The sequence below is a fragment of the Heterocephalus glaber genome, unplaced genomic scaffold (assembly GCF_053883595.1).
Source record: "Heterocephalus glaber isolate CG9 unplaced genomic scaffold, H.glaber_assembly_v1.0 deba00001465, whole genome shotgun sequence".
In the NCBI taxonomy this organism is placed as follows: domain Eukaryota; kingdom Metazoa; phylum Chordata; class Mammalia; order Rodentia; family Bathyergidae; genus Heterocephalus; species Heterocephalus glaber.
Window position 1 is genome coordinate 7,461,868 of NW_028258312.1, and position 25,279 is coordinate 7,487,146.

Sequence of the window (25,279 nt, forward strand, 5' to 3'; positions counted from 1 at the left end):
TGTTGAATAAATCAATGAAAGGACGGTTATTAAGAATCCTGTGTCCTTGAAAATGAATGTGGCATATCAAGCACCTTAGTGTTTTAGGGGAGAATCTTAACTCTTTCTAGTTTTAAAAAAATTGCGTTTTATTTTACTACAGCAGTGATGTAAAAATTTGAAAGATAGCCTCTCAGGAATAGAATATTGAGCTGCTTATCATGGATTCTCTGGCAGGGAGCAGAAGATGAGAGAATGGCCAAGAGAATGTGCTCCTGGCTAGTATTCCACGGAGCCATGGAATTCTCTTTGGGAAGTATCTGGGGGTTAAGACTCTACAAATCAGCCAAGAAACAGTGTCACAAGCGCAAGAAATCCCCACTTTCCTAACACTCAAATACTGCACCTATCCCCAGGTTGCAGGGGCCTACTTATCAGGCCCAGGAATAAGACAGAAATACTAGCAGAAAGGACAATTTAAATTTATTTGAGGCAAGCACACCATGGGACTTCAGAGAAATTCAGTCTGTATTTTCCTGAAATGGTAGGTCATTTTTTGGGTTAACAAATACTTCTTGAGCACCTTCTATGGATTGGCACTGTTTAGACCCCTGACTTTACCCCTTCTTTCCCTCTCAGCCCCCACAGACTTGCATACCCATTGCTACGGAGTCATTTTTAAACTTTATTATTTATTACCCTTTCTTGTAAATTTTGGTTTAGTAGAAGGGCTGTGCCACTAATAACAAGCTTGACAAGCCTTCTCTGCAAAGCTTATTAATGCTGGTAGAAAGTGCTGAAGGCACTAGACAGAAACACCTGTTCTAAAACACAAAATGAAAGAAAAACTTGTAATGTCCTATGTCCTGCTGTATTCCTCTCTTCCCCCCAAGAAGTTAGAAAATCTCTGAGCTTATTCTTTGTATTCCATCATCTCTGTGCAGGCCTGTGTCTTCAAAGGTGGCAGATGACCTTGTGCCTTTGGAGTAATTGAGATAGACAGTTAAGTTTCTGCCTGTTATATTAAACTGACTCTGGTTTCTTATTTGACTGAATATGAAGAAGCTGAGCTTTTAGGATTTCTTCTGTTATATTTCCCAAGATATAAGTGTGACAGGAAATTTTATTTTAAAACAATACTGTGATCTGTGTACTTACTGACAGAAGATGTTGGCTTAAAGAAAAAAGACAGTGTCAATCTTAAAGAAACTGGATGCAGATAGACTGTTAAACAGACAAGTCAATTGTTGATACCTTCATTCGTTGAGCTCTCAGGGAATATTTTATTAACCTATTGTGTTTTCAAGGTTTATACAGTCTTCTGCCTACTGCTCCACTGCCCAGTGAGAATGCTGGTTGAAATCCTTGCATAGACTCAACATCTTCTTAAACAAAATAAAAACAACTCAATCTTTTTGAAGGTAGCAGTATTTTTAGAAGAAAAAAAGATAATTGAAAAGCTCTGTATTCATCTTTCTGTGCCCTAGGACATTGATTTTTTTCAGATGTTGTAGTGTATTACATAGAGAAATAGTCCCATAGACTTTCATACATATTAGTGACTCCAGTGCCCACAGCACACATTGCAAACCATCCACATTCAGATATTCAGCATGCCTTGTGGTATTTGTCTGACCTCAATCCATTTGGAAATAAAATGTTCTGTATGCTAAGGGGAAAAAAAGCAAGTCTTACTGGCATCTCACTGGCTTTCTCACCATCCCTTGGTACCTGTGTAGGGAAGTTAGCAGCAGGAATCATTGTTTATAATCAGCATGGTGGTACCTCCATCTCTGCCCCTAGCTTTAGGGTCCTTGTTTCAATCTGCTAGCTCTGACAGTACTACCCTACCTGTGTGCTCAGAGGAAATGTGAGCTTTATATTTAGCAAATGCTGTATAGAAATTGAATTTGAAATTGAATCAGTATTCAATAAAGCTAGGCCAAGTCAGTTTGAGTTATGCTACCTTCTCTGGCTTTCCAGTTGGTTGGAGGAGCAGCCAGTATGATCAGACAAAGAGCTGTCCAGGGTAAAGTACAAGTGGTGGGCTCCTCACTTTGGGCATCTCTTACTCCCTCATCCTGGTTTTCAGCAATCATAATTATAGCTGGCTTGAATTTAGCTCTAAGTCATACAGTACACGGAATTGTGTTTTATATAATAGCTAAGAAAACTTTTGACTTGTTCCTTCCATTTCCTTCTGTGATGGGCTCCTTTCTCTAAGTCAGTGGTGGTGAGCCTATGGCAGGCATGCTGCAGCTGGTGCTTATTATCATTGAAAGTCTAAAATGTTCATCATCACTGCTGTAAGTCATGGCATCAGCTATGCCTTGCCCTTTGCCATACTATTTCCTGTTTCTGAATTCTATTATCAGCTATACAGAATCTATTGAAATAGCTAAATGAAGTTAAATTGTATATTACTGATATCTTAATACTGTATTAAGTGAAAATTCATGGAATATAAGAAATATGTGCTAATATGTGAACCTACCTATGTGTTTCATGTTATTTGGCACATAAAATAGAAATAGGGGTGTTTAATTTTACAGAATTTCTGAATAAGATTCACAGACTATAAATAGTCATTCTGCTACCAATATGTAAATAGTTAATTTTTAAACTGTGTTGGAAATAAAAATTCAGTGACCACCTCCCCAATTCCCCTTTTAATCTGAAATCTTCTATTTAATAAAATAAATAATATAATGTTATTTTTACTCAGTTGAATACAGGCAAGCAGTGTTCATTTTCAAATAGTTTACCCTTTGAATTTTCATATGACTATATCCTATGACTTTGTCATATACACATTTTTTTTTCAATAAGCCATAAACAAAAAAGTTCTGTGAAAGTAGAAATGCATTGTAAACCATGGTCCTGACATGAACAGCATAGTTCCTAGTGGGATTGTAGAGCAGTTTTCATGGCTTTTAAGGCAAAGCAGAAACTTGTAGCAGTAACAAATTATACCATGGAGACCTCTTAAACACTTAGCCTTGGTGAACATTAAACTTGTCTCTTCAACAGGGTTATTGCAGGATTAGGTACTTCCTGGAAAAAGATTCACTCTCCCTATGGCATTGATGTAAATTTGGCTTCTGCTAGATTTATAAAGGATACTATACAGAAGCCACTCAATTTTCTTGGACGTTCATTCCAGAATTTTGAGTGTATGCTTACTCATATCACAGACATCACTTCATTGTACCTTCAAGTTCACCACCAAAGAAATCCACATTCATGCTGAGTTCAGTTATTCCAATCCCTTGTGGGTAATTCGTGTTCACTGAGAAATAGTATTAAGTCTTTGTGCTCACCAGAGTTTTGCTGATTAAGTGACAGAGCCAGTGATGCTAAGACTTGTGAACCATCTATTAAGATTCACATTGACAGTTTAAATATAAATGTAACAGGTCCAGGCACTTCAATTCTCAATATGCACATTGTTTTAAAAAGAGCCAATATGATATTTGAAATACCTACTTGCTAAATAAGAGTCACAAGGCCAAATAACTTTACGGTTATTCCTTAAGTTTTAAATACACATTTTGCAACTGTGGTATAAAATTAGATCTTAACAGGCTGCATAGTTGCATTACTTAGCCATCATTCTGATCATTTATTCTGAGCATGATACCCCGGCACTGTCGAAGGTGCTAAAGATAAAGTAGTGAAAGGGACAAAATTCCTTGTCCCTTGGGAATTTACATACTGATGTAAAGAAATACATAAAATAAGTTCATAAAGTGATACGGCGACAAGGCAGAGCAGAGGGGGGTAAAGGAGAGTGGAGGCAAGTGCCATTTGTGACAGCCAGGGAAAGCTTCATTGAATAAAAGAATTCTAAAAGTCTACAAGAAGTGACAGTGTGCCCTTGAAGATGAGGGGAGGAAGGAGGAGTATATCTGTATGAAAGATTAGGAGGATGAGCCATTTGTTGGTGAAACAGTGAAGAGTATGTGGTGGAAGGGAATGAGATCTGGTGGTAAGCATGTGATCCCATAGGAAGTGAAGAGATTCCTGGATTGATGGAAAGAGGAGCCAAACAAGACTTTCCTAATAAATCAAATATGAGTGTGAGAGCAAAGTAGGAGTGAAAAAGGATGCTAGCATTCTAGTCCAAAATATTTGTTAGGTAACCAAAATAAGAATCTCCATTTAGTTGGGTCCCTCTGTATTTTTTTCTTTCAGATTCAGTGAAAATCTGTTTCTCTGTCTATAAAAAGAACAACATGACATACATAGTATTTGTTGGAGTATCAACAAAGTTTTACTGTACTGTAACATAAAGCAAAAATGCTATGTTACCAAATGTTAATGAAAATTAAGTTATCAAGTGCCCAGGTTCTGAACAGGAGCCCTCCCCTAAAGTACAGTCCACATATAATAAAAGCAAAGGGAGTCTCAAGTTTGAAAAATAAGTAGAACAGAAACACTATCTTGTAAGTGATTTTCCTGGGTCATGAGACAAAACCCAGAGAAAGGCTAAACCTAGACTGGTTGATATCATCACTCAGCAACGCAAGGCCCTGAGAATCCAACGGAATATGACACATTTTTGTCTTTGAGAAGGACCTTAAAGTCTAATGGAAGCACTTTGCCTTCTAACTCAGTGGGCAACAAGGATATTATTTATATAATTTATGGAGATTTGTCACTATTTCAAAAAAGATATTGACATATTATATGTGGATAGATAATAGATAGGTATTTCTATGCATATTTTATATGTAAAGAGACCACTGTAAGTATGTGTATGCAAATTTATTTATATTTTTCTCCCAAATTTAAATTGTTTGGCTACTGTGATTAGTAAGAGCAATAGTAAAGTAAGTTTATACAAACTATTCAAGCTTTTTTGTACAAGAAAGTTCAGTTAGTCATCAAATAAATGATATCAGTCAAGATTCCTTAAAAAAAATCTCATTGAATAGTGGAATCCAGCAACTCTCCTAGATATTCCAGGAGTAACCAGCCAGGTTTTAAATGTACCTTGGCTGTGTGACAGGTCTCCAAAAAAGTTTGGAAGCAACTCTGTGAAGACTCTTAATCACTTCTCCCTTTGTCAGTCATAATCCTCACCCACCCTCCCAAGGAGAAAGACCCTCTTCAGAGCAGGTCGCCATTGCACCAGTTCTTCTACGGTGGAACTGGGGGAAGAAGAGTCTGCATTACTGAGGATCAGTGGATCTGCCTGCACTCTTACTGACAGGCTTCCTTGGCAAGGACTAAGGGACATTGAACTAGCATACCAAAGTGAGGAAAATAGAAGTTCTTTATTGAGGATTGTTAGTAATGTTCCTAGAATCCAATGCCTAATAGACATTTCCTAATAGACATTTAAACCATTTTCCCTCCATATATCCAGTAGAAAGTAAATTAAATAATCTACTTGTTTCTGACATTTTGAGACTTTACTGTTGCTTCAGTCTTAAAAGTTCTTGAGTTACCCCTTCCCGTCCTAGTTCTAAGCTTCCTTTAACTCATTCTGAAATAAGGCAAAAAGAAACAAATTCATAAATTCTAAATCGAGCACTAAAAATGGAACTTCATTGATTAAATATGAAAGGGAGCATCTTTAGTAAAATGAAAGCCAAGCTTTTAAAATCTTCACTGAACATTGGTTAATCTTAAACCTTCTTGGCACTAGTTTCTTCTTAAGATTTTGCATATCAGGTGTTTACAGACTAAATAGTAGCTGAGCTCCAAGTACACTATGTCACTTAATGTCAATGAGTTAACCCTGTTTATTTGGCTGTACACTTCGCAATTGAAATCATCTGCATGAAAGTGCTCAGTGTGGTACAATTAAGAAGTATACTTGTGAAAGACACAAGTTCATTTTTTAAAAAGACCATCTGTTTCTTGGTATGCTACTTGTGCAGGTTTTCCTTTCATCTTTCACCTTCCTTAAGAAAAAAATCCACAGCTTTCTAAAGCTTTGATATTATTTCATTCTTAGGTTTTATAGACTGTTCATTCTCTGGATTTCCAGCTGTGGTTTTACCAGCATCCTCACAAGATCATTTTAAACCCTCAGTAATCTTAAAAATTAGAATGGGAAAATAGGGAAGTCTTCTCCTATCTCATATTTGTTCTTTCAGCAAGCTGACAACTGCTGTCAGCAACCAGTCGTAATGGTGGGAATAGTGGTGGTGGTAGTAATCTATTCATATTTGCAAGTTAACAGGGTAAAATAAATACAAATTTTTTAAAGTGAACATATACTAGTTTCTTTGAAGAGTCTTTAGGAAAGGATAGAAATCCCCTGACAGGCTGTGAAATAGGAGATCCTATGTAGGATTCTTAGCCCAAAAGTTGCTGTGTCTATGTCTTAGTAACACACCTTTGCTCATAATGAAAGACTAAATTTTTAGTGTGCTACTGAGAAAATAGTTTCACATTCTGAAGTATTTTTAATTCAGAAAACAAACTTCTTTAATCATGATTGTTTGAGATGCTTTCTCATTCAATCTATTCTAAAGGGTAAGTATGTCCAGGAAGATAACAGGATAAAGAGAAAGGTAAAATATTTTTAGTTAAACAGCACATTTTATGCCCAGAAGCCAAAAGAAATAGGATAGCTTATTTAAGAAGTTTATTTTCTTATATAAGAAAGAATAAAGATGTTTATATAGCCTGGGCCCTAAAATAAAAATAGCAGATTTTAGATCTGACATAATTTAAAATGATTAAACATAATGCCTATTTATTGTTGAATTTCCTGGAGGAAAGAATGGCCTTGTTAGAAACTATATATTCTCAAATCTATTTGGTGTGAAATTATATTTTAAAAGTAAGTAGGAGGTGATGCAGGTTGGAGAAAATACATTATCAGAAAAGAGGCTGGAGTGACCCCACCCTACCCCATTAAGGAGTTCACCTGGAATGTGGGTGGATATGGTTGGATTCTTAGAGTGATTTTTGTCTCAACCCAGAGTCTTCCCAAAGTTGGTTGTAAATTTTGTTTTAGACTTTAAAAACATGACCTTAAAACATGTGTAGGTAGCCTTACACTTCGTAAAGCCTTGTGAAAACAAAGGATTGCTTATTATAGTCCCAAACCACCTAGTCTTTATTGAGTAAATACAGACGTAACACCTGGGATCTGGGCTTTGTGTTTATTGCACCACCTACACTACCCTGTGCAACTTAGGTGAGGTCTCCATCACACATAAGATCTTTAAATAACCAGTTTAAGTTCTAACTAAACTGCTTCATCAGAAAAAGTAAAATCTATTGTCTGAGCAAATACAATATTAAATAAGCCCTTGCCTTTGTAATATGAGAATGTATTAGTATAAAATAACAAAATATATACTATATAAAAAGTAAGAAAAAAATTAAATAAGCCTTTATACAGTGAGAGAAAATATCTGCATGAAGTTGAGGTCAGAAGTCCTGAGGTGCCTACTGGCAAGAGCAAAGATGTGGTACCAAGTGAAACCAACGGTTGTTTCTTTGTCTGATGGCAAATGAGTAAAGATCTTTAAACCAATAGATGTCAGCCTGATTGAACACAGACAGGTTGGGGAGACAGCAATAATGATGAAATGTTTGGATTAAGGTATTTTGTTCTTGCAGCTGAACAAGGCATCAGACAAGGCCAGAGTAAACACAACTCTCCTGTTTATTGATTTATTATAAGTGCCAAAATTACTTTTAGTTTGACATGCAAAAAGGTACATTCAGGTTCTAAAATTGCATGTCCTAGGACTAGATTACGTAAGAACAATGTGGTTCACTGTAAATTTGTTAGAAGCTAAGGGAGGGGATCTCATTACTTTCGTAAGTTTTTGAAGAAAAGATTGTTGTATATATTTTCCAGACTACTGGTAGAAATTTTTCTTCATGTATAAAGAATAAGCCATTCCCCTACCCTAGCTACCCAGCCTGGGAAAATGTTCTTATGAAATAGCAGTCCTCTAAAATAAAAACACCAAAGACATATTAACTAGGGTTCTTTTTTTTTTATTGTTGGCACTGAATACAAATCAACATTAAATCTGAGACCATTTTTAGTGTCAGATTCCCAGATCTAAAATAGGGTATACAAATAAAAAAATTGGCAAAAATGTTTTACTTATGTTTTATGCAGCTTGTAATGGTTGAGACTCTTCATTTAGAATTCAAACATCCCCCTCCAGATTCCATATGGAATAAGTTTTAGAGACTGCCAAAAATAATGAAGGGATGCTTGGGCCTAAGAAAATAATACAGTTTAAATTTTCAATTATAGTAAGCAACTAGCTTTTCTCTATACAAAAAGATACCTTACTGTTCTATCCATCAAAGACTGAAATATAATTCAGTATTTCATCCATGTTTTTAAAACCATTAATCAGGTAAGTGGAGTTTTGTCTGTTAGGAATCTTTTAGTTTCAGTTAATAAAAGTACCAAATCAACTGACTTAAACAAGAATAAGGGAGGGAGGGATTTGACTGGCTCTTGGGTCTGATGAGGCAGTTGTAGGTACAGGAGAGGGTAAGACTAGCCATTAGCAGTTCTTAGGCTGCAGCTGTTTTTCTGCAGTTCTACCTTGCCTTGCTCATTACAGTGGTGTTATCCTCAGGTGGACTCTGTGGTAGCAAAAGGGCTATGGTACTTTTAGACTTAATACCTCATAAATACTACCCTGAGGTTAAAAAAAAAAAATGTTTCCCAGCATTCTCAGCAAAAGTCCTGGCATTTACTGTGGTGGAACTGGCAAAAGCATGCTCATCACTGTGGCCAGATGGGATCGCATACACAGGTGTGCTTAAGCCCACCATGGCCTAACTTCAAATGTGAGGATCCCACCTAAGTACAGGTGAGAATTTGGCAATGATTTGATTCTTAAAGGAAAATAAGTGCTTTTCAGAAAAGGAACAAGGGTATTTGTTGAAAAATTCAGAATCAGCCAGCAAACATTCCTTGCACCTATATAACCTAAAAGTCATGGCTTTCTAACTGTAATCAGTTGGGGAAGTTTATCTTACCCATAATTTCCTTCACCATCCAGCAGAGAGAATTCATTCAACTCATTATTTGGGTATCTCTGTGAGTAAAAGAGGGAAATTCGCAGTTTAAAGGAGTAGTTTAATCAGCAGATATTAGAGGAGCCAAGCCCCATGACTTTGTAACTCATTAGTCCACTTAAATTGACACTACTCTGGTTTGAAACACTGCTCTGATTTCAGTAAACTACTTGTAGGGTTTAGAGAAAAGCTAGATTTGATAGAAAAAATATTTATCAGTTTTACGTTTAGATTTTCTACAAAATTTATAGTGAAGTATTCTTGTAGAACATGGTTGCACTTTACACTTACGTCATTGTGTGAAGCACCCTTTGTACCAAAAAACAAAAACTTAATAAATAAAATCTAAAGTCTTTCTCTATTTTTTTCGTGCTTCTCTACACATGATCATTCATATATTCCTATTTCAGTCCTATCTGGCACGTGTTTATGAGCTTTTTAAAAACTATCCTAAAATTGCCCTGTCTTTATCCTAATTTGTATTTGATTTCCACTCATGGCTCATCCTGTTTACATAATGATCAGTGACACATCTGCCCTTAGCAAAGAGCATCCCTCCCATGCTGTTTATGAAGCTAAGTACACAGTGCTGTCCCAAGACACAAAAAGCGAAGAATCTAAGGATAAAAATGTGTCCTTTTTTTCTTCCTACCCCACACCCACAGTCTCTAGGGTGTAGTGCAATCGAAGCTTAATGACCTGCTTCACTTAAGATGTAAATGTTTTCAGGAGGACTGTAAACCTTTTGTACATGACTAATGCTTCCTGAGGACAAGAGAACCTAAAAGGTGACACTGGCATCATTGCCATGATCATTACCATTGTCAGTGTCACCACCATCTCTGTATGGTTCTCTTTCTTCCCTATTTTGCTCCCATACCAGAAGAAAATCTTATTTCTCTTATTCCAACTGTCTTCACATTACTTTTTCTCATTTCTTCTCTGCCTGGCTCCAAGCTTTGACACACCATTTCTACACTTTGCCTGCTCAAAATGTTCACTAAGGTACAAAACCAGTCTCTCTTCAACCTGCCATTCCATAAAAATTTTACTTTCTTTTTTCCCATCATGGCTGTTTTCTTTTATTTATTTTTTTTTGAAAATGCATGACAAAGTCTTAACTTTTACTAGTAAATGATTATCAATACACCAAATAATAAGTAACAAGTTCTTGAGTCCTATCATCTAGTAAATTTTTTTGTTTTGTTTTGATTTGAGACAAGGTCTCATATAGTCCAAGCAGGCCCAGATCTAACTATGTAGCCCAGGCTGACCTCAAACTTGTGATCCTCCTACCTCAGCCTCCCGAGTGCTGGGATTACAGGCGTGCACCACCACACCTGGCTCATCTAGTAATTTTGGTTAAGATAAACTAAGTGCAGCCCAAGCAAGTATACTAGTATTAGCTGTTCTAATCCTTCCTCAAAATATACTACTTTAAGGCTGGCTGTTGCATAATGCAAGTTACAAATAACTGTTTACTACTTTTTCATAGATAAAGCCCCTGACCTTTAAGAAAGTGTAAGGGAAAAAAGTTATTTAATCCCTTGCTTTCTTTAAAGAACTGTTTTTTCTTTTTCTTACTAAATCTAAGAATGAAAAAGTCAACACTGATATACATGGTGGTTGAGCTAAAAGGTGTAAGAAAACACACAACATATACTCATTAAATTTCTAAGAAATACAAGATAAAAAGATGAAATCTTTGGAGAAAGTACTAAGTTTGTCCAAAGAAGCTAGATATGCTACTCTCCAAAAAGTGAAAGGAACTATTTATTACACAACATAAGAAATAATTTAATGCATTTCTTAAGAACAGAAATCAACTTTGCTAAAGCTTTATATTCCGTGAGAGCATCTACAATGCTAATCCACAGAACAGGTGTTTCTTTCTTCTGTCCATTGATACGGTAGTTTTCATGGATTTCTGGCCGTATGTCACAGACAAAGGCAAGGAGGTTATCCAGGACTTTGCCTCTATTCTGCTGGAAGTAGGTCTGGAGGATGGCCATCTTCTCCTGGGTCTCCTTCTCCACTTCACTGCTGCAGCTGCCCTGGGATCCTAAGGCTGCAGCTTCTTTGGCCTTGAACTCTTTCTCCCTCTGCAGGCAGTACTCTTCGATCTCAGCCTGAGCTGCTTCTTTGGCCTGCTTCGGCCTCCGGTTCTTTTCACTTGCGGGCCTCGGACACCTCCGAGGCCTGCTTCTCAGCCTGCAGCAGCTGTTGGATTCCCTGTGACTGGCTGGCCATGGCTGCTGCAGCTCACAGAGCCAAGTGAGCGTCCTAAAACCTGAGGACCACAAGTCGGATCGGCTGCTGTTTTCTTGACATTAAGCAACATAGTCTACCCAGGCTTCTTTAACTCCTGTTCACCCCATGCACACATACACACACACACACACACACACACACACACACACACACACATATCCTCCTAAAGTCTGTAACAGTAAGTATTGTAAGCCTATTGGGTGGAAAAGCTAATCACTGTTAAGATAGCAAATAAATAAAATACGTCTACTCTTTTTTTTTTTTTTGGTGCTGGGGATCGAACTAGGGACCTTGGTGCTTACAAGGCAGGCGCTGGAACCACTGAGCTAAATCCACAGCCCCAAAATATGTCTACTTTTAAAGCAGTTATAATCTTACATTAGCTATATCCCATAGTAATCAAATCAAGCTCCTCCCTCTCAAAGAGTTGACAGTATCCACCTGGGCTTCAGAACTTAGGTATTCCATATACTACTTTTTTACAACATTTGATTCTTTTACCAAATACAGAAATAAATGACAGAGGTAGAATTTGAAACCAACTCTTTTGGGCACCAAATTGTGTGTATTTTCTTTATTATTGTATGGTATTTTAATTGCACTGATAGTGCATGAATAACTTATCTGTGAAAATATATAAACCACTCTATTTTAATTGCATTGATAATGCATAAATAACTTATTCCTTAAAATATATATGCAGTGGTACACTGGTTTAGGAACTTAATTTGTTTTACAGTTTGGGGGAGATTGGCCACATTTGTGTTTGTGTGGGAAAGATGGCCATGGTATTGCTTGTCACCCGAAGTAGAGTTTGCAAATGGAAGCAAACTGTTGTTGAACACTTTTGTTTGAGAACCGAATCATTTGAGAACAGAAGTATTCATGAACTGAGTGTTACTGTGTATATATAATGTTATAGATAAAACTGAAATTCCTTTTAGCTGCCAGTCTCACTCCCAATTCCTTCTCCTCTCCTCTGCCCTAGTGGGAAATTTTAACAGGTACAGTTATTATTCTAGATTACTATATATATATATATAGTATTTATATTATCTTATGGATGTACACATCAAGAATGTATAATTTAGATTTATCTTATATAAATGGATCACAGTGTAAATATCTTTTTAGCAATACATTTTCTTCACTCAACAATATTCCTTTGAGATACATCTGTTTGGATACGTATAAATCCAGTTTATTCTTTTAACTACTTTGTGAGTCTCATAAAATGAATGTACCGTGTCTCATTTATATATAGTCCTATTAATAAAATTACCCCTTTTTTCATTTTTCACTATTAGGAACAAATTCTTCAGTGAACCTCCTGTGCACTGAGGCAATATATTTTGCTGGTTAAATCCCAGTTTTCAACTGTCTAACTAGCAGATCTTAGACAAGATATCCAAACTATCTGAATTTCTTTCTCCTCATTATAGAGTTGTGATGAGAGTTAGATGAGTTAATATATAGAAAGCACTGAGCTAAAGGCTTACTTAGGACACTGCAAGAACTCTGTATCAAAAGCCATATTAATATTGTAAAAGTCTGCATCCTGAACTGTGCTCGTTTTCTGTTTAGTTGGTAATTCCAGCTTGCCCTTTTGAGTGACCACATGGATCTGTGCTTCTCTCAGTAGTGTGAAAAAGTGTCCATTTGCCTAATTTTTGGCAATATCTTGTATTAGCAAACCTTTTTATTTGCTATTCTGCTCAATGAGAAATGTCCTCTCAATGACATTTTAATTTACATTTCTGTGATTACTAGTAAGGTTGAATTTTTAATGCATTTATTAGCTAGTTTTATTTCTTAAGTTATGGCTCTTGTCCATTTTTCTACTTTTGTAGACTTTTGCCAAATAAGGTATTCTTGACACTAATATTTTTTATGTGCTATAAATATTTCCTCTCATTCTACCACTTCACTTTGGCTTAAAATGTCTTTGTTTTTAAAAAGAATAATTTTGGGGGGACCACATTTATCAATTTGTTCCTTGATGTGTTTCCAACGTTGAGAGTTTAGGTTTGAATCCCACCTCTGCTATTTATTCACTCTGAGATCTTGGACAACTTAGATAATCTCTTGATACCCTCATTTCCTCAGCTATTAAATGAGAATAATGACAGTGTCTGCCTGATAGATTGATGCAAGGAGTTGGACTGAAACACCTGTAAAGCACCTACCACAGAGTGAACACATATGAGTGGTTTCTATTATTAAGTAAGCCTTCTGCAACCTATAGTCAAAATGATACTCTTATGTACTGTCATAATTATTTTATTTTCTTTTAAGAGTCTTTAATCCACCTGGAATTTATGTGTAATATTTATATGTGGATCTGTATATTTGAGTATAAGGATCATGAATTGTCTCTACATTATTTATCAATATATTTTCTCCTTTTATTTGATATAGTACTTCTCTCATTGATAAAATTTGCATATACTGATGGGGCTGTTTCTGGGATCTTTTCTGTCCAGTTGTCTATTTTGTCACCAATACTGTATTATTTTAATCATTATAACTTTATATTTTTACAGGTTATCTAGGTCCCCCTTTTCCAGAATTATCTTATTCTTTCATAATATTTTTCCTTATTAAGTTAGTTGTTACTTTTGGGGGATTACACTGAATGTGCAGTTTTTTTTAAAGAAAGGCCATATTTATACCATTGAATTTTCCTATCCATAAATTGAATAGAGTTCTCCATTTCAGATCTTTTATGTTCTTTTAATAAATTTTTATAATTTTCTCCACCAAGCTGTTTCATATTTTGTTAAATCTATTCGTATATAACATATGTTTTTGTTACTACTGTCAGTAGGATATTTTTTCTCTTATTAAGTCTAACTTGTTTTTGCTACTGTATTGGGATGCAGTTGGTTTTGTGTATCTTGTAATTGATTAACTTACTAAAATTTTCCTTGTCACTTTCTCATCTCTGGGATGCAATACTGAACATCAACAAATTAATGAAAGGGCAATCCATTTGGGACCCCTCCTGTCTCCCAGGAGCTATCCTTATTCTCCATTCCTGTTCTCCAATAAATTTTTCTACTCTTTAAAATAAAAACAAATTAGGGCTGGGGATTTAGCTCAGTGGTTCCGCCACCTGCCTCTCAAGTACAATCCCCAGTACCAAAAAAACAAACAAAACAAATTAATGAAAGAGAGGTTTGTTTTAGCTCACAATTTCAGACCATAGTTCGCCAGCTCCAAGGCAAAAAGTCATGGTAGAAGGGCCTGGGTGGAGGAAAACTGCTCACATTCATGGCAACCAGAAAGTAAAGAGTAAAGAGAAGAACCAAGGAGGAAATTACACTCTGCCAGATGAAGGGCCCAATGACCTGCCTCTTCCAACTTGTTCATCTTCATCGGTATTGATGTTTATCCTACCTCCTAGCATCACATTTAGCTATAGCACTTCCTTGGGCCATACAATCCACCCTCTGATCACATGAGGCTCTTGGGGTACATCTAGATATAAACCATAACACTTTCCTAGTATTCTTTTTTTTCAATTTTTAGTTTTTATTAGTACATGTTTGTAATACATAATGATTACATTTCTTGTGGGGAGTTGGTACATGTATATAACACATCTTAATTCTTTTTTCATGCCCTTCCCCTGGCCTACCCCCCCCCCCATCTCTCGGTCCCCTTCCCTTTTGCAAAAGAGCTGTCACCTTTTCTTAGTATCTTAGCAATCTGTCATTTTGGGTCTCTTTATTTTTTAGGTAAGCAGTTATATCTTTTGAAAATCCTAGTCATTTTGTCTCCTTCCAATGTTTATCTCATTTTTCTTCCTCTTGATTTATTGAAATTATCTAAGACCATGAGTAAACCAGGTACTGCAAGTATTAGAGACATTTCTAGCTTGTTCCTGGTTTTAATGAAAACTATGGTGTTGTACCAAGAATTCTGATATTTGCTATAGGTTTTCAGTGGATACTTTAGTGAGCCTGTCTCTATTATACCATGCTCTTTTGCATTTCGAACTTCTGAAGACTAGACTGATTACTGATTACTTTAAAAGTCTATGTCAGGCTTCTGTATTTGTAAAGCAGAAGTTCTAGTATTCTGTATATATTTGTAATCTGTCACTGATTAAGTTTTTACAAATGTAGGATTTTAAATTTACTTCATTTGCTTCTTAGTTTTCAAAAGAATTGGATCCAATTTGTTTTTTTTTTTTCCTTTAGCAGTTTCTTCCCTTGAATTCCTTGAATAGTTTGTCCCCTAATCCCCCATCACCAGCCTTTCATTTGTTCTGGACAACCTTCCTCCTACAACCTCCATTCTACACTGCAAACAAATGATACTGGAGATTCCGAGCTGCATTTATCTGAGTGAGTTATAGTGAGGCCACTTTAGTTCAGTGTGCTATGTAGCTCTCCAAGAATAATTTAGTGACTTTACTTTTCTGAAGAAGCCAGATTTGTAGGACAAAACCAATGTATATCATATATATCTTAATCCATTTAACAGCAACAATAGTAAAGAAATATGAACATACTTGTTACCTTCTTTAGGATTGATGTTTATTCCAGAAATGTTTACACATTTTTGAAAGTAGAAGATAGCTCTGGCTTGGTCCCAGACCCACAGGCATGAAGCCTGACGAATTCTGAACAAGATGCTTTGGGGAAAGCTGTGTAACCATTGGTTAACTTTAACAGATCTTCCCCTTTCTGTACTCAGCCCTTCCTCTTACCTTCTCTTGTCTCTGCATTCTAGCTTTTTAGTTTGTTTTTTAGAGCCACAGAATTCAGTGGTTAAGGATATAAAGGAAATCCTGCTATTTGTGTTAGGTGTTCTTGAAAAAAATCCCTCAGGTGGGAAGTCCTTAATTAGGGAGAAAAGTAAGAATTTGCTACTTAAGTTTTATGATGCAGGGATGCTGGAGAAATGTTTTAGTTCATGGAAAACTTTTCAGAGGCCTCTTGAACTAATAGCTATTGTTTGTATTTCCATCATTCTTATTGTTGCTTAAGGATTTTGAAGACAATTTCATTCAACTACTTTCCTAAAGTTCCTTGTGCTCATTAGGCAAGGCAGCTAATTATGGTTTGGAGCTGTGTTAGTCTAAAGAATATGCAAGTTATGTGTAGCTATTGAGCAATAAACATTGTTTAGATACAGTAGGTATCATTATTTGAAGCTAATTTGACAGTCTTAAAGTACTGTGCACAAATTGTGGTTCTTTCCATGGAAACTTAGCTCAGTTGTTCTTTCTAAAGTACTCAGGGTCCATTTAAAGGAGTTAATAATGAGTCTTCAAAGTGTTCTGATGGAACTATTCCCCTCATTGTTTTTGTTCAATCTACATTGATTCTGTTATAGAATTCTGTTTAATTTTGTTCATTTTTCCCTAGAATCTCTATTTAATAGAGATTGCTCTAAACATCAATTCGTGTTAATTTAAGTCCACAAGTGAGATTATTACAGGTTTAGTTATTCCTAGTTAAGATGGGGGCAGAATCTGTCATGGAGGCCACTTGCTATGGTGTGTTTGGTGTGGCAGAAAGAACTACGTCAGAAGATTACTGTCCAGATCCATAAGTGTGAGGTTGTTGAGGTACGGAACACAGTTCAGCTTCCCAAACAGGCACTTGACACCTTCTTTAGAGACCTCATCTGCATTTCTCTCCTGATGCTGGCTGTTTCTCTCTAGAGATTTATATGCCCCCTAATGAGCTTGTTGAACTCTTCACAAGTCCACCCCACTCACACACCCAGGGCCTTTGCCGCCTGTTTCACATCCTATTCCTCCTGAGTCTTTGAGGATTCCAGCACACACAAGCTTCTCCCTACTTTGGAATCCATAGCTTTTTCTAAACAACTAATTTTATACTATGGGTTTTTCAGAATATATCTCAGTCTTAATATATGGACTCAGACTTCTTTTAAATTTGAATATATGGACTTTTTTTTTGTACTGGGGATTGAACTAGGGACCTTGCGCTTGCGAGGCAGGCGTCAGAACCACTTAGCTAAATCCCCGGCCCCTGGACTTTTTATTTTTAAAATGATATACTTTTATGTTTCCCACTCAACCCTTTCTTTCATATTCCAGTTCCTAAGTATTTTACCTGGAACCTAGTAGATATTTATACTTATTTGTTGCACAGATAAGTGGAATTCTCTGTGTATGGGAGAAAGTATTTGCATTTTGAAATACATGAAAATTAATTCTTAATATATTGCCAAGTAGAATCAAGTTGGTTATTTGTTTGCTTGAATACATTTTTGTTGGTCTGTTTGATGTTGCTTGGAAAAGATACTGGTTTGCATCTGTCTTGAGCCAAGCACTATGCTGAGATCCCTTAGGTGTTTAGTACCGAACTGGTATGTATGCATTGTGGCTAATGCATAATGTAATTTGCAGTGCACAAAGAAGGTTTATAAAGTTATGTCACTGATCTTTAACCAACATACTAGTTTTTCCCTATTCAGATCACTGTTACTGCCTTCAAATTAGTCATCTTTTGAGACTATTCCTTATTCATCACACTGTAGTCACACTTCAGAGATCTTTACAAGGTAAATGTGTTAAGTATAAATGGATGATATGGTCAAGGAGAGGTAGAGGACAACAGGGTAAGAAGGTACAAATTGGCTATTAATATTTTGTTCCATTCATCAATGAATTACTGTGCATGTCATGGGGATTTTATCTATTTTACTAAGATATTAATTGTGATTAGAAAGTTTTACTGTATTTTTTAAGTCTGACTTAGAAATATCTGCCCTTGCATTTCAGTATCACATTATTTTCCATAAAGAATGGAAATTACATTAAAGATATGACCAATTGAAAAAAATCAAATTTAATGTAGTAATAGTATTAAAAGCTACCTAAATATTATTGCATAATGCTTATGAATGTGTAGTTTCTTTGTCTTATTCAGATTGTTCAAGTGCAGTTTTATTCCACTCCTTCATTGCTTTTCAATCTCTTTGATTAGTTTACTGTTCATAACAATTCACATTTGTTAGCCATGTTCCTAGACATGTTCTCCCTAGCCAAATTTTTTTGCCTTCTTTCCCCTATAGTTAATATGTTGTAGTCTGATATAGTCAGACAGACCTGAATTTCCATCCTCTTGCCTCTCAGTAACTGTGCTCCTGAAATTGTTCAATTTCATTTGCATGATGTGAATAGTATCTATGGCACAAAATGGGATGAAGATTAATCGTATAAATGTATTTAAGAGCACTTAACACAATGTTACCACATAGTAAATTGTCAAAAATTCTCCTTTTGTTGTTGTTAGGTTCATTTGTGTATCTTTTTGTAACAATATGTGCTATGTTGCTTTAATTTACCTATATTTAATATAGTTTTATCCATGATTCTTTAGTAAATGATGCTTAAAGTAATAAACACTGGATATATTTTATTTACATTTAGCAAGTATAGGTAAATACAACACAGTATATTGTGAATACTTGTGATGTTTAAGAAACATACTTTCAAAAAATATTAATAGAAATTATTCTGACTACTAGACTGGCCTGTCATCTAGTTTCCAAGAAAAGGTCAAAATATACATTTGGATCCCAGAAATTTAACCAGATTTGCTAAACTCCTCAAGAAAAAAAGGATTTGCTGTAGGCGCACAGTCTGCCTCTCTTCCTTTTCAGCTCCTTTGGGCATAATACTAGATTGGCTCCCAATGTGATTGTGCCCTTATATTCTTGCTGAGTTTAACTGCAGTCCCATACTTCATTCTCAAGAAATGTTGCCCAGAGGCACATATGCACAGAGGTAGACACAGAAATTACCATGGAGGCCTCAGCTGCCTAAGGCAGGTGAGGCCTAGAGAAAATATGAAACATATAGAATTTATTGAAAAGCAAGTCGCCACCCCCAAAAGTATGATATGAAATTTCATTATGAAAATAATTCCAGATGGAAGGCTTGAAATTGATCTTTTAATGTAGGTGAATTATACCTTTATCCATAGATCCAAAGAGATGAGATATATACATATATGTACATTGTGACTGTATGCTCAGGTTTACCTATTACTTGCTATATTTAACAAGAAATGTCTGCAATTATATGTATTTGCTGTGTTTTAAAGTCTCATTTCAAAAAATAAGCTAAGTATATATTATACTTCAAATAGTAAACAAATATTAGTTTGAAGTGTTCCACACATTTAATTTTAAATTTACTCTTAAGAAACAAAAGTAGATTGAAAAATAAAAGCAAAAAGATATTAATCACAATGATATTATACAGAATCTTGAATCTAGCACAAGCACTTTTTAAAAATATGTTGGATGTTTTGTCAACAAAATCTTTAAGAGACACAGAACAGACAAGTTTTTTACAGTTACAAAAGATTATTTTGTTAAAAGCTATTTTCTGGGGTTTTTTAACCCACACAGTTGCTGCACATTGAATTGAAATGTTTTTCATCTACGCTAAATTTTTTGGGCTATAGAACAATAATTTTAAAATTACTGTGCACTTTTCTATTTAAGTCTTAGGAAGAATCGTGGTATATATGTAGTTTGGAGCTTGAACCCACACACACACAAAAACAAAACAAAACAAAACAGAACAAAAAAAAACTAGCAAATGCTTCCCTCTTTGAATTGGAAGCAAGAAGTTAGGGATCCCATTTACTGAGAAATTTCCTTTTACTTCTTCCCCCTGATTTTCTTCTTCAATCTTCTCCTCCTCTCCTACACTCCTGGAATTGGTGGACCCAGAGGTACATCAGCACCATTGGGAGCTCTTTTCTGTTGTTTATTTTGTTTTATTTTTTACTAGTACATGTTTGCAGTACATAATGATTACATTCCTCATGGGGAGTTTCTACATGTACATGACATCTTAATTCTTTTTTCATCCCCCTTTCCTCCCTCACTTCTTCCCTTTGTCTCTTGGTCCCTTTCACTTTTGGGAAAAATCTATCTCCGTACTTGCCCTTACCTTTTATTTTGCTCTTTATTTATATTTTGGGCTTTTCATATAAGAGAAACCATGTGATATTTAAGCCCGTGTGTGATTTATTTACTTAACATTATGGTCTCAAGATGTGTCCATTTTCCTGCAAATGACTCAAGTTTCATTGTTCTGGCATGCCATTCCTAGAGTGAAAAGTCTAATAGCAATTCAGCATGTATTATATTTTTTTTAGAGTGATAATACATAAGCATTGAAATTTTTGCTGTTTTTTACCTTTAATCCTTTAGCAAATATGTTTAGGGGAAAGATACTTTTTTGCTATTATATTTGATTATTAGCATTCATAAATAATTCTATTCAAGAACCAAGCATATAGTTCTGATCTGTTTGTGAGTAGATATTACTTATCTTCCAACAGGTTGACTTATGTTGTTTATTGGTATGTTTATTGGTGTTCAGCTTTGGGTTTGTTATGGTTTAGATGGAGAATGATGCCCAAAACTCTCACGTGATCTGAGTTGGGTATTTTGGAGGGGTTTTGCATCATAGGGTGCTGTACTCGTAGGTAGATTCATCCATTAAGGAGCTCAGTAGCTAAGTGTGCTGTTAGGAGGTGGGGCCTGGAAGATGTACAGTATCTCCCTCCCCAGTTCCTCCCTTCTCTACTTCCTGACTGCCATGGTGTGAGCAGGTTTCCTCTATGCTGAGTCCTTCCATCACGCTGTTTCTCCCTCAGAGTCAGCTAACCATGGACTGAAAATGTGAACCAGAATAAACCAAACCTCTCCTTCTTCAAGTTGCAGGTGTCAGGTGTTGTGTCTCTGTGATGAGGAAAGTAAGACAGGGTTCCAGTCACAGGTGAAGCTGTGTAATAGAATAGAGAATAACACTCCTAATTTGGATTCATGGTGCCTTCACAAAATGCAGAATACAGGAGGACTAGGATTGGAGTCCAAGTGGTGAGTTGATTTGTGGACATTTTGTATTTGAGTGCCTCTTCACTTGGGGGAAGCCCTAGAGGCAGAAATGCAATGTGGGACTCTAGAAATAGGTCTAGTCCTGGGCTCATTAATGTTTTAGAGGTCTATTTGTTTTATATTGAGTTATACTGATTATGAAAGTCAAAAATGTTATTCTTAGAACAGATGACTATAACTGTATTAGAGAAAGCTGCCTTTGTCATATTCAGATCATGTGGCCAAGGCTTCTTTCCTGGCCTTAGCGGGAACAAAGAGGGGCAGAGGAGAGTTGCATCTGAAATTATAGTAGTAAAGCTCAAATTGTGATGTGAAAGCAAATCTCTATTATTTTTCATCTCATGTTATGATAGTTTATATTTTTCTTGTTGAATTGTAATATTACTGTTTTTTCCCTGAGCAAGTTGTAAACCTTTTTGTAGTTAAGGGACTGTCTTCCACATTTTTCCCTTTGTCTTTACCTGTCTTCAGATGCCCCACCACAGTATTTTGGTGTTAAGACAAAGGCTCTGGGACTAGATAAATCTGAATATGAGTCATGGCTGTGCTTCTAGCTAGGCACATGACTTTGGTCGGGTTGTTCAACCTCTATCTCCTCAGTTTTCTCTTATATAACACAAACGTTATGATAATATTACTTCTTAGGGTGAATCTTGCTAAAATTCATTCTAGAAAAGCAGCAGTTTAAAGTGCCTTGAAAGTGCTCATTAATACATTTTTCATAATTATTATGTGTTTTACTACTACTGCCATTATAAATGTACCTCAACTCTTTTCAATGCTAATTTCTTTTAAAGGTGTAAATATCAAAGAAAAGTCATACATACCAAGAATAAATAACATTATTTAAATTGAAAATCTAAAGCAAAAATAAATGAAAGGACAAATGTCTTACTCAAAGGTCTATGAAATATTTTCCAGAAGTATGTTTCCTAATTTTTTTGGTTAAGCTTAGATTATAAATCAAGTCACAATTACAAAATCAAAATGATTAATATTTTCATTTTGATCATGTAGAGGGCAATGAAATACACAAGGAAAATTCTTCAGTCATAAATTACTAACACAAAACACAAAATTTCTGTTCTGATTTTATTCAGGTGGTGTAATGAATGATAATTTTTATTATACAAACTACAATAAAATTGCAGTTGTCTGGAGATCAATTACCAACCACCTTCAACTAGAATACAAATCAAACGCCTTCAAGTTATTTTTTTAAAAAACACTTTATGCAAATAAAATAGGTACCACAAAGTTCATGCATAAAATCACTTGTATTTTTGTTCTTAAATTTCCATAGTAAGAACTTTTAAGAAATAAATAATGGCAGATGGGAAGAAAGTACTAAAAAGTATATTTTCCAGGAGTCTATCACCATCAAGTCACTTCTTGCTTTCTGAAGAAAGAGCACAGCCCCTTAGATACCCACACATTGCTTAGGCACAGAAAGTCAAATCCTAACTTAGCTGTTTTGAAATTGTACAGGAGTAACAATTTTGACCACAACTCCTACCCTAAAAAAAGAGATTTCGTGATAGGATGGTTATGGATGGCAATTTCTCTTCTTATCTCTCTGACACTAATAGTTGCATCAGCTGTATACCAATAGTAAATATTTCTTAAAAACCCACACTGTGATATCTTACTAGAATCAGTGTTAAAATATTTTCAAATAAACCTCATCTTTTACTCCTACAGAACCTATTCGTTGCACCTTGATATACCATTGTGACAAGTGAGATGATATGATTTCTCAAGCTGCCTTGTAAACTTAGGTACCACTGAAAAACATCTATGAAACTAAAGGAAGAGGGAGAAATAAATAGAAAGATTCAAGAAACCACAACAGTATAGAAACCATAATGAGCAAAAATTTCAAACTCCACAGACCATGTTCATCTCACAAACATGTTTTGTTTAGTTCCCACAATATTTATCTACACAATGTTTTTGTTTTATTTATTTTATTTTGTTGCAGTGGCTAACATGGTTAAGTAACAATTATCAAATGATTCACATTTTTTAAAGTTGATATCAGTTTTCGCTTGAAGAATTGAAGATCTGTCAACACCAAGTCTTTATTCCTAAAAGGCAGTAGTTCTTGGCAGTAGTAGATTTACTGCAGTATGTATGGTATACAAATGGCCACACACCCTCCTCCACTTTTAGAGGGGGCATTTCAGTATTTACAGTCTCCCCACTTCCATATGGTCTCCCCAAAACTGATACCCAGTGTTAGTTGCCATTTTTCTTTGTATATTTCTAAAAATACTCTGCAAAAAAAGAAATTGATCATAATATTTGTTACATCTGGTTCTCCATTTTTTTACAAATGAGTAATTGGAAGGCAGATCTATAAGGCTGAATCGTGTGTAAGGAAAGAGCAAATACACTTCTTTTTTAATGGAGGATGACATTTCTGAATGTAGTACGCAAACAAAGTATGTCTGTCAAAATAATAAAGAATGTCACTTATTTCCTTTACCTACGTAGGCCCTTTAGGCATTTGGGTTTAGTAAAAAGCCCTTCTATTCTGTTGTTCTTAGCACTGCTTCTTAATACAGCAGAGGGAAATCATAATCAAGGAAAAGTTTGACTGGACTCAACAAATGCTACTTACAAGATAAAGAATATAAAACTTTCAACAGTTACTTCTACCCAAGTAGTTAAAACAAGAAACTTTTGATGAGTAAGCTGAGCCACAGATAATTCCTGCTAATAATGTTTAACCTACAAAAGTAACAGTTTCATGTGAATTAGCCAACTTTAAAATAGTAAGCTTCTTCTACCTGTTTATTTTACTTCTGTAGAACTCCATCTTTCCCACAGTACCAGATGAGATTGCTTTATCCAGTAATAAAATTCATAATATGCTGTAGAACAATTGCAAATATTATGTAAATCTTACATAAAAGCAATTAAAATATAAATATCATGCTTCATTACATCTGAAATGTAGCTTATGTTCATGGATGTGGTGATATACTCTGAGTGAAATAATTGAAAATATTTGGAGTTGATAAACCCTTCATTATGAGCAGATAGTATTTTTATAATTCTTTAATCCCGAGATATAATGCTGTCTCTTGGGAGGCTTACTCTGTTTGACATATAATAGAATATGTTCTTAAAATTAGCTACATTGTGCTTTGTTACTTCTCTGTGGGTGTAACTTGCTACTTTTATAAGTATACTTCAAAAAGATATCATCACCTAAAATTTAGTAGACTTTATGACAAGCTTCAATAAATTCAAAAGATGTAAATGGAAACTTTTGGAGATATAATTTAAGTTTAAAATATTTCATTTCTTCATGTCTGAACAGTTCTTGCAAGTAATATATGTCATACACATAGAGTTACTATATGCTGTGTGTATATCTTAAAAAATGAAATGTCACAACTAGTGACTAGAGCTACATCATCTGTTATTCTTTTGTTAAAACAGTTTGCTTTTATTGAAAGCATAAAATCTCAGAGAAGTAAAATGTTTAAATTCTGCCTTTTAACTTTGAAAGCTATTATCAACAAGAAAATTGGATTTCTTAAACTAATAGTTTGTTCATTACTGTATATATAAATATTTATGATATTACTGATTTGGGAGGCCCGTCAATCATGGTCTGTTTTCTTGAAAGATCTCTCTCTGGACTTGAAAAGAGTTGGATGAATTCAATGACTATTACATATATTGTGAGTAGAAGATGGAAAAAAGTAAATAGATGCACAAGACTATATCATCAAGACTTGCTACAATTAAATGTAATTGAATTCTCTTACTAAAATGCAAGCTGAATAAGTCTTTTTAAGACATTTATTTTAACAAAAAGTTTACCAAAAATACTCTTTCATAAAATACCAGGTATTCACTTTTTTGTTTTCAAATATCTCAAACTGTTTAATGAATGTAGGGTGTTGGTTAAGAAAGAAAAAGTCTTTCAAATATGTTATAAAAGAAAGATTCAAATAATAGAAACAATTGACAGTAGTTAAGAATATATGAGAGTACTCGAGTATATATGAAGAATTTTCAAGCAACTTGATTTTAATTTTATTTTATTCAATGATAAATACAGTTCTCTAGTTGATAAAATAGTAAA

The 25,279-nt window shown here is 35.1% G+C and overlaps 1 protein-coding gene and 1 pseudogene across 5 annotated transcripts in view; one reads left to right on the forward strand and one right to left on the reverse strand.

The window, feature by feature from the left end:
* Fbxl17 (F-box and leucine rich repeat protein 17) overlaps window positions 1-25,279 on the forward strand; it is a 489,427-nt gene that overhangs the window by 419,736 nt on the left and 44,412 nt on the right. For 2 of the 5 annotated variants that reach the window (XM_087180688.1, XM_087180687.1), the window contains one exon: window positions 1-23,470. This exon is cut by the window's left edge and continues 15,493 nt beyond it. The exons of the other annotated variants lie outside the window; for them this stretch is intronic. The gene's annotated coding sequence lies outside the window, so the exon portion shown is untranslated. Of the gene's footprint in view, window positions 23,471-25,279 lie in introns of those variants that run through there. 5 annotated transcript variants of the gene reach the window in all.
* On the reverse strand, window positions 10,770-11,250 carry LOC106009145 (V-type proton ATPase subunit G 1 pseudogene; annotated as a pseudogene).